This window comes from Blennius ocellaris (assembly GCF_963422515.1).
Source record: "Blennius ocellaris genome assembly, chromosome: 15".
NCBI classification, from domain to species: Eukaryota; Metazoa; Chordata; class Actinopteri; order Blenniiformes; family Blenniidae; genus Blennius; species Blennius ocellaris.
This window is the reverse complement of record NC_137664.1, coordinates 23,338,844-23,349,238: the sequence shown is the minus strand read 5'-3', so window position 1 is coordinate 23,349,238 and position 10,395 is coordinate 23,338,844. Positions and strand designations below refer to the sequence as shown.

General features: G+C 43.0%; 1 protein-coding gene across 1 annotated transcript in view; it reads left to right on the top strand.

Annotated features, from left to right (window-relative positions):
• The first annotated feature begins 300 nt into the window (after positions 1-300).
• The window catches only part of atp8b1 (ATPase phospholipid transporting 8B1), a 67,532-nt gene continuing 57,437 nt past the window's right edge, over positions 301-10,395 (top strand). Inside the window, exon 1 of the mRNA XM_080509749.1 lies at positions 301-394. The gene's annotated coding sequence lies outside the window, so the exon portion shown is untranslated. The remainder of the gene's footprint in view (positions 395-10,395) is intronic.

The window sequence follows — 10,395 nt, the reverse complement described above, 5'->3', positions numbered from 1 at the left end:
TAAGACCAGCAAAGAAGTGAAAAGAAGTGGTTTTCCCTCCTCCACCGTGAGTGAAGAAGTGGACGACACACCTGTGCAGGCGGACAGGTGACCAGAAGCAGCGCGCGCCTCCGCTCAACGCCACGCGTCCTTTACCCGGCTGGCTGCTGTTTGGAGCGCAGGACGCGTCTGACCGGTTCAGCGGGTTTCTGCGGGCTGCCGCGGGGCAGAGGAGGCGGGAGATGCGGGAGGAGGGGGAAGCGGGGCGAAGTAGGGCGAAGTAGGGCGTGGAGCCGCGGCAGGAGAGTCTCCAAAACCCGGAAGAGGAGTCCAACATGGTGCGATGCCAGTGCGCCCCGGACACCGACTGACTGACGCTTCGACCTGACTTCTACTCACCTGCGGAGCACAGCGAGTAAGTCCAGCCGGGAAAAGACGCCACAGGTGTTTCTGGGTTGTGGTTTTACTCGAGGGGCATGTTTGTTCCGGCCGGAGGCTCACCTTTGTCTGTTGCACTCACCTTTCCTTGAGGGGACGCTGTGTTTGGAGTGGGAAAACAAAACCCACGGCAGCTTGATGGAATTATTTAAAATTTCGTTCTATAAGCCAATTTACACGCTCTTCTACATTAGGTGATTATTCATTTGTGGAAAATTACTTTTTTATTTTTTTTTATTTAGTGTCTTTAGTTTATAAGGTTTGGAAAAGGACATGAGGACCAATTTTACTTATTTGATGTAAACCCTTGTTTGGCTGAGTTTGTTTTCTTTTCTTGAACTTCTTTATATCTCAGAAATGTTGCTTAAACACAATTATGGAATCACAGGAGGGCCAATATGAAAAAGAAATGCATGTGGAAATATAAAGAGAATCAATAATACAATGAAGTAAATATACAAAGGCAGTCCTATTCTTTTTCTATCTTGTCTTTGCTTATTCCATGTTGCCAATGCTTCTCCTGTTTTGTCTTTGTCTTTACCATTTGCATTTTGTCATTGCATTGACTGGATGAGTCCAGCCTTCTAGAAAAGACAAAAGCAATACAATGTAAATCAACAAAGACTGGGTGGGTCTTTCTGTTCAGGGTGACTCGTCTGTACCTGATCACCTTCTGAGACCTTCACAAATGTTCTGCACTTCTTGAGCCGATTGTCTGTTTTTGTACAATTTAAAGAGCTTCCATTTATACATGTAAAAATGTTTTCATTTTTTTATGCTATCCAACAGTCATGTTTTTAGGAAATTAAGTTTTTTATTGACTTTTAAAACATTTTTGAAACGGGAACAAAAATCAACACACATTAACATAAAGGCTGATGCACCCACCTCCCTATTCCCAAGATAACGACGTATAAATGGTTACAGTAAAAATGCATCTGAAAAACAACTATCTGCAATTAGCTGGGACGATTAAGAAATGTGGAAAATTCAAAACGTTAAACAATATCGCTGCAAACAACACAGAGGCTTTCCATCACACTTCTCTCAGTTTGTCAGAGTTCCAGAAGCCGTCCTGATCAGTGTCTCTGTCTCCTTCAACTGGGGGCTCACATGCTCTACCAGTGTCTGGAAGTCATCCTGGCCGCTGTCACAAGGACGGCCAGAATGACTGAAAAGTCTCCTTTAGACACAGTCGGCGATCTGTCTCCCAAAAGACAGTTCTGGAGTCTGAAGGACTTCAGTCCCAGACCAGGTACTTAGAACCTCCAAGACGTCCGTCCACAAAGGTGTGACCAGAGAATATTCCCAAAGGCAGCGTAAATAGGTCCCAACTTAATTTTTACATTTCCAACACAAATTGTCCACCGTGAGTTTCACTCTGTGCGAGTCTGGCAGGAGTATGATCATATCTATGGAACAGTTTCTACTGTATGAATTTACTTCTGGCCTCCTTTACATATCTGCCACTATCTGATAGAATTACGAGCCATTTCTCATGTTTACACTGTCTTCAGTTCCCTCTGCCAAAAGAGTTTACTGTTTGATGATTCACCACTCAAACTATGATTGAAGAAATTCTAAAACGTAGAAGCTGTCTAGCATCCCAATGTAATCTCAAATACCATTTTTGACTGCCACTAAAATTAGAAGTCACACAAATGTCTTATCTGTAAATATTTCCAGAAATGTTTCATACCTTCCAAATTAAATGTCCGGGTTCGGTCCTCGTAGGACATGAATTGTTTATCCTTTTACAGATCCACGACGGTACAAATGCCATGCGAATGCCGCTGTGCCCAAAAAACAGGAGTTTTGCCAATACAGAGATCGGGGTTGTTCCAGAGGGAGGCGTATTTCTGTACATAGTGAGACAGCGTTAACATTTGATGTATTTTTGACCAACCCTCACAAGAAGGAATCAAAACTGGATTTGTTGCGTCTTGGATCAAACAGTGAGCAAATCTCGACCTCAATGTTTGACCGTTCTTGTCCACTCTCATTGTCCTCCCGACATTTCACAACTTGAGCCATTTCAAATGACAAGGAGTGAAGCTGGGAATCTGGAAGTCCCATACCTCCTTTTTCTCTGGGGGCAGATCATTCCTCTAAAATTATTCTCGCCTTTTTACCTCCCCACAGGAAATCAAAAATACTTTAATCAAACTTTCATACTTTGTAAATATATGCGGTGGGATTGTAATTGATATCATAACCGCATAGTTAAATTGAGTCGCTGTGATCATTTTAATGATATTGATCTTGCCTCACAATGTTTGAATTTTTCCCACTAATCAATTTGTTTTAATATTTGATAACCATGGTTTAAGATGTAGTAGAGGTCAATCGCCCAAATCCTCACTGAGTCTAATCCTGAGATATTTCATGTCTTTAGGTTTCCATTTGAATCAAAATTCAAACACAATAATAATGATACATTGCCGCTGTCAGCTCCTTGATCAGCTCCGTAATGGCTGCAATGCATCATGGGAGTTTGTTTGTCGTGTTTTAGATGTCATTATTGGGGCTTATATGAGGTTTGGGGTGTTGGTAATGATTGTGTTGTGTTTGTGTTGCTCAGTTCATGTAGTTGGTCAGTTCATGTAGTTTAGCTGGGTTTTTTAGTTGTGGGAGTTCAACCAGGAGTGAGGAGGGGTTATGTGCACTGTCCTGCTGCCATGGTGTTCCCATTGTTGTGTCAAAGTAAAAGCTTCTGCTTTGTACAGCAGGCATGAAGCTGAACTGGTCGTGTGCTTTTACATGACTCACAACCTCCCTTGTGTGGAACTGGTTTGATTGATGTGTTTGACAACAACTGACGTCACGTCTTCAAACAGCAGCCGACGGCTTCAGCAAGTAGCAGAAGCGTTTCCTCGTGCTCCGTTTGGCGTCACGCCGCCGGCTGAGATCCGCCCCCCCCTAGAGGGCCGTTCTCATATTACACTCTCATATCAAGGTGGGGGCCACAAAATGTCGTCTCACGGGCCGGGACTTTGAGATCCTGCTTTAGATGCACTCTTATCAAGAATGGATCCATCACTTGTTAAAATCACCTGCTCATAGTATCTGTCCCTCCATCTCTCCCAGCACTGTGTTTACATTAGTGTGCGTCTTCCTTACTGGGTGCATCAATGTTACAAAGTGTTCACTTTACACCCTGTATGAAAATTGCATGTTTTTTTTTGTTTTTTTTAAATGAGAATGATTACACCATTGTGAGTACTTGAATAGGAACTCCTGTATAAAAATATAACCGACCATTTTAAACCTGAACTCTTCCCCCTCATTTATGCCAGTCTCATGAAGGAATGCTATGTCTTCTTGATTTGTTTTTAAATATGACAATATTTAACGCCTCTTGGTTGGATTCCCACACCCACGAATATTCCAAGATATATCATTTAAGTATTTCCCATTCATTACAGATTACACTTTACAATATATTTAAGCCTGTAACCATGCATTTTAGACCACCATATCCATATCCCTGACCCCTGGGGAAGAGTGTGAGTGCATCCAGACAAAATAAAACCGTTTTCCATGGAAAAAGAACATTTCCATTGTGTAAAAACCACAATAACAAAAAACGGAGTATAAAATAAAATGGACAACTTGGAACCTTCCCAGTTAGAGCTGCCGAATGCAGCCTGGGACAAAGAAAGACCTCATCGGGTCCGTCAGTCGTATTTGCGGTGTCCTCCTCTTGCCCGTGCTCCTGATTCTCGTCGTTGAAGAACTTCTCCGCTGCCTTTGACAAGTCAACGCTCACGTTTTTGCCCTTCCGTTTCCCCCGGAGCGTCGCTGGGAACGCCAGGGCGTGTTTAACATTGCGCTCCTGCAGGTTCCGTTTCCCCGCTGTGAAAGCCCTCCTCTTGTCTGCCAGCCCGTTAGTCGTGTCCGGAAACACAGACGGCTGCCATCTTTCCCACTCAAAGCCGCGCTTCTCTTTAGCTGCCATTGTGACTTTGTCCCACGCTGACTGCCGCAGAAAATGAACAAGCACTGGCCCGGGAGCTCGCTCGAACTCGGCGGCGTCTCACTCCGAGCCCCTCAGCCAGCGTCCTCCGAACACCGCTCAAAAGTCACCCGCCTGTACTGATAGTCTCTTTCAGCCCAACAAGTCTTCGATCATTCATCTTACTTTGGCTTTCGAGTGCTTCGATGCGGCCCCGCGTGGCATTCACCAGCCTGCTGCGTTCGCCATCGGCAGTGTGTCGCCGCTCCGAGGCGTCCTCCGAGTGGGAAATACGTGACTCGGCCTCCGTCGGCCCCTCCTGCATCGCGACCAACGCGTTCAATTCAGTCGTTGTCTGCTGTATCGTAGAAACATCAGTAGCGGCGCTTTGAAGGGTTGCGCTCATTTTGGCAACTTCGGCAAACAAGTCTGCCGGGTCAGGAGATGTCGCGTCGTGTTCGTCCTCATGTGGAGGGCTGCTGCCTGCAGCCACAGCTTTTGGAGTGTCTCCAGGTGTAAAAAAAAAAAATCAAAACAACTTTTTTTTTTTTAACAAATGAAAGCTGTGAAAACAGAGAGCCCCTAACCAGCAGCCATCCTGCCCACATGACTCGGTCATCATGCTGGTTTTTGTTTTTTTTAAGTTTTCATACTTGGACAAGTTAAAATCTTGTGTAACTTCATTCCGTCTCAGAACATTAATTGGACTAGCTACTCAACAGCCCCCCCTGAACCCTGCAGAGGTTCGGGGTATAGTGGGATAGGTTGGCCACTGTTCGGTATGTTTGGGCCTTGGTGTAGGTTTGGTTTCGGAATGTGTTTTGGGCATTAAAAGAAGATTTTTATTACATTTTTTTTAATGTGCCAGTATAGATCTATCAAAGCTTTCTTGATAGACTTGTTTTTTTTGCTGGTGTTAGTTTCTAGTGGGCTTTATTCACACAGGGGATACATGCTCATGTTGCTCGTGTTTCCTGTCCTGTATGCGACATGTTTGAAGCAACACTTGCAGACGGTGACATTTCTATTTCGTGTTTTCATTCCCTCGTCGGTGCATTTAACTGTAAATGATCTCAAGCTGGAGATTTGTATGACGCAAGCTCGGTCATCGGAGGTCCGACTCATTGTGAAATGTTCCTCAATACTGTAGTGCAGGGGTGTCAAACTCATTTTCACCGAGGGCCACATCAGCATCATGGCTGCCCTCGAACGGCCAAATGTAACTGCAAGACAGTGTAAATGTAACTAAATGGAAACAAATATAATGTGAAATAAATGTAACTACTCCTCAATTCTAAATAACTCTGACTTTATGACTTATATACTCGTATTACAAATACTACATTTGCATAGATCTAACAATATATTGGCTAGCTGCTCTGTTAAGTCTAACTTTGACCTACTTCACTCTGCTTGGTGTTAAAATGTGGACTTTATTGTCTCTTTGACAACCGACACCTTCAGAACACAGAAGACAAACTGTTTTATCTCATGTGACAACATGTATTCTCCTTCCCGTCGTTCATGAAACATCCTTTCATCTGCATCAATTTTTCTCTTGCTGGACATTTTGGGATCATTTTGTATTTCTCAATTCTACTTGTTGAAAATGGTATTGATGTTTATACTCTGCAATCTTCATGGGTAATCGAATATAGTTATTTATTCATTTGATCGGGACAACACGCATTAATGATCATATTCAATTTGTACACAAATAGTAAATGTGCCAGATTGTAGCAAAACTGCAAATTTACATCTTGAGTATTATAAAGATAATATAATCGGCGTGCATTGTGGGAAATGCAGTTTATGGTCAATGCAGTTTTACAAAGATGTGGTGAGCTCAAAGAAACAAACCTCACTACTTTATAAAATTACATTTTGCAGTTGGTGCAAAAGTGCTTAAACAACATTAAATAAAAAAAACGTTTTAAGCGTCTTTAAACTTCACTCTGCCCGGGGCTTGTGCACAGTTATATCTAAGAAAATGTCACCATCTTAATATCGGGCTATTATTCAGGATACTTGAGGCTACTCTGGTTCTTTCAGTCCATCCCAGGCACATCAATGATACAGAAGACAGTCAGTGACGTGATCTGTCGGCTCCCTCCAAACCACAGGGAACTCAAACTTCAGACAACTCTTCTTGCCTTTGGTCCATTGGTGCAGCTACTCGGTGTATGCCTTGCATACCAGGTGTGGCGCCCAAACGCCATACCAAACTAAGCATGGAAAGCACGCTTTGTGAGACTTGATTTCTGTTGGGACCAACGGTGTATTCGCCGCAGATGTAGCAGAAAACGTCAGGCTTATTTTTGCAGCGTCTTCTCGTCGAAGCCATTCTATTCACCAGTAACGTTAAAAAATACCACTTCATCGATTGGCGCATGCAAACTCTTCAGAATTCCATTATTTCAAGAAATAAGAAAGATTATTGTATCATACAAAGTGAAAATAGCTGTACATGCAAACACAAACGTCAAAAAACATGGAAATGGGTTAGTTAAAGTTGATCTGCTTGAGCTAAACCGATGCTATTTTTGGATTCATCAGTTGTAAAAAACCCAGACAGTTGTTTGGCTGTTGATCAGTGTTATCAAGCATTTTTACTTGACCACCTTATTTATGTTTGTACAAAACCAAACTTTAATTGCAGTGCCATTTATTGACTTCCAGTTGTAGTTGTTTCATTAGACCTCAAGTAACGGGCATTGAATTTCCAATCAGATCCATAATCCTGAATTAATTTGCAACAATCAAGTATGACAAACTGTTGGGGCTGAATCTGACTTCTGATATTTCCTTCCTAATCCTGGAGCTCTGCTTGGCGTCAGACTCAAATCAGGTCAGATGTGTGCTGCTGTACGCAGTAAACTCGAAGTACCTGTTCCCAACTCCCGAGTGCATAAATATTTTCATTTATGCACTTAGGTGCCCAAGTCATGATGACTAAGTGAAATGGTTAGTAAACGGATGGTTTGGTTGAATTTCCTTCCTCTAAGTGGAGGACGTTTGCAGCCTTGAAAGGTTCTCCACAATTCCTTTCTTTGAGAAAGTAAGATTAATGTTAAAAACAAGCACAAAAATAAAAGATGACATTTTGCCTCACTTTCCAGATAGCAATGGAATACTAACGAAATGAGACCCACTGGTACTGCCAAAAACTGTCCTCGTCATTTAGATAACCAGGATCGGGTCAGCACTGTCATCTGGAACAACCTCGCTTTGATTCTGGACCAGGGGCCTCATTTATAAAACCTCGTGTAGGATTCCTACTAGAAATGAACGTCCGCCCAAAAGCTGAAAATGGTAGGCGCCCCAAAAGATTTTCGATCAAGAGCCTCGTCAATATTTCTTGCATCTCATTCAGCCTGTTGATCGCCGGCATTTGATGCTAAATCCTGACAGAAAAGACGAAGAAAAGGAATTTTACTGGGAGCGAAATGGTCATGGAGGAGGTGGAGGTCAGGAAAATTCTATTATTTGGTGTCACACTAGTGGAGTCAGTAATAAAAGAATACAACAAGCAATTGTCAGCGCGTCGCCACCACTGTGAATGGTGTGAGAGCCACAGTGTGATCAGTGACTGCAGAGGTGGAGGAGAAGAATCTGATGTGAAGGTGGAGGTCAGAGGAGAGTGACATCATGGGGGAGAGTGACATCATGGGGGCAGCACCCCAGCCCCCCACTGGACACCAAAACAGGCCCCATGCTGTGTCGGAGTGTCGGAGAGGGAAGGAGACATTTTGGTGGAGACGCGTTAGATTTGTGAACAGGGACTTTTGAAAAGCCTCAGTGGACTTTCTGTTTTATCCTCAATCACTGGAGGTGGAGGAGGAGGGTGGAGGAGGTCGTCTGTCTCCAGCAGCAGTGTGTCCCGAGTGCATGACCGTACTGCGACCGGCTTTTATCAGGATTTACAGCCATAACGTAAAGACATACTAAACTGTATGTATAATGATAAAATAAGCAACATATAATCTATAATTTCTTCATTTGACATGTAAATCATCTCAATTGCAGTTTGTTGTTTGCATGAGACTTTCCCAGAGACTCCCTTTAGTTGCTACCGTCTTCATACAGTTTAGTAGATTTGGACGTTAAAGCTGTAAATCCTAATACAAGCAGCTGGAACAGACCAGGCGTCCCCAGCAGCAGCCAGTCAGTGTGCGGTCTCATCCATGTTTGGCACAACACTCCACAGTGCAGCTTTACGCACGGCTGTCACTGCGCTATTTATGTGTTCACTTTGAAATTAGACTGATTGTTACACTTTGTCACCATTGATAATCAATCAGTTCTATCCTCTGTATAATTTGAAGACGGAAGTTGTTCCGTTAAAGAAACGTCTATAACACTGCAGCGTGGCTGTTTCTCATTACGTGGATCTATAAGTTTGATATTTGAAGATATTAAATGTATGAGATGAATCTGGCTTCAAGTCACGACCTCACAGTGGGCGCTACCAGGGTCCCCGTCTGCAAAGTGTGCTGCACAAGATTCAAAGTGTGCGTACCGATACACACATTCTGCTGTAAACTTTATTTTTATAGATCACAAACTGCATGGGAAGTGGCGTATGCATCTTCCAGGACCCGCTTTGTGTGTCGGTAAGCTTTCTAAACGAGGCCCCAGGTCTTTGTGTAGACCTCACCCTTTCTCCTCTTGGCTTGTCACAGGTACCTGCTTGTTGCCTCAATTGGAAACTCAAAATAGTCTGTGTGTTGGTGCGCTTTTGTGATCGTCTGTTTCTGTTTAACCTGTGAAAGAATGAACCGAAAGCGAGCCGTGTTGTGGACAGGTGAACAGGACTGGTGTGTGTGTGGACACGGTGTGGCAGCAGCCTGGCGGACGGTTCTAACCCCTGTACATGTTTTCCATAAAGACGGAATGAGGCTATTCTCGTGCAGACAAAGCAGGTCTGAGTGTTTCTGCTTAGGGAAATGTTTCCGCCAGGAGGAAAAGGTCCCACCCCGAAAGCAATGACTGCAAATTTGAATGATGTCTTGAAAGTCAAATCGCTGCGATGGTCATTTGAGGTGAAGACGTATTGACTGTCTAAGATTTCCAGTCTGTCATCTTCAGCTGAGGAAGAGGTGTGGTCAGGTGCTGGAGTCGTGAAGCAAGCGACGGTCCTCCATTGGCCGGCCGTAGCACACCTGAACCAAGACACCAGTCCTGTTTTTTAAGGGCAGGTGCTACAATAACACTCATGTAAACTCAGTTTGTTTGTGCAGTGGGATTCTCCTGAAGTGTCAGAGGTGAGGCGAGATTGTTGCTTTCACATGTTTTTCTTAGTTTATTGCATAACAGTGATTTTGTGCTGGCCTACAAAACATTATTGCCCAAACTATTGTTTAGACATATACATACATCATTTAGTAACAATAGACCAGCCTTTAGTGGGGAAAAAAAGACATCTGATAAAAAAAAAAATATATAGGATTTGTGTGGTGCACAATTTTTTAAGGGCCCGACTGATGTGGATTTTTGGGTGCCGCTTCCGATATTAGGAAAATAAAAATTCTGACAACCGATAAATGGTCCTATTAAATTAAGTTTTTCTATTAAAAAACAAAAAAGAATACAAGCTCTTGGTGGTTTGTTATAAAGATGCACATAAATGAATAACATTTGACTATTTTCAGATGGTTTTGTCAGAAATTGCGTGCCCATGTGAACAATTTGAACCTAATGCGCAGACCACACATTCTAAATTTCCAACATTTTAGTGCAATTGATTTTGTTATGTGGTGAAACATGGTGATTTGCATTGTTCTAACAAGAGACCCGTCTATGATTGAGGAAACGGTATGTACTTAAAGTGAGTTTTAAGTCGTAAGGGTAATACCATACAACCCAGAAAAATGTGGGGAAAATTTAATCATAATCAATAAGTTTCCATCCCTCATTCGATAACACGAGTGGTTTATATAGGATGTCATGGATTTAAAGACCTGTTAGATAAAATGGCTTCAGTACGTGACATGTAGGAATGGTGGTCAGAGCTGGACATGAAG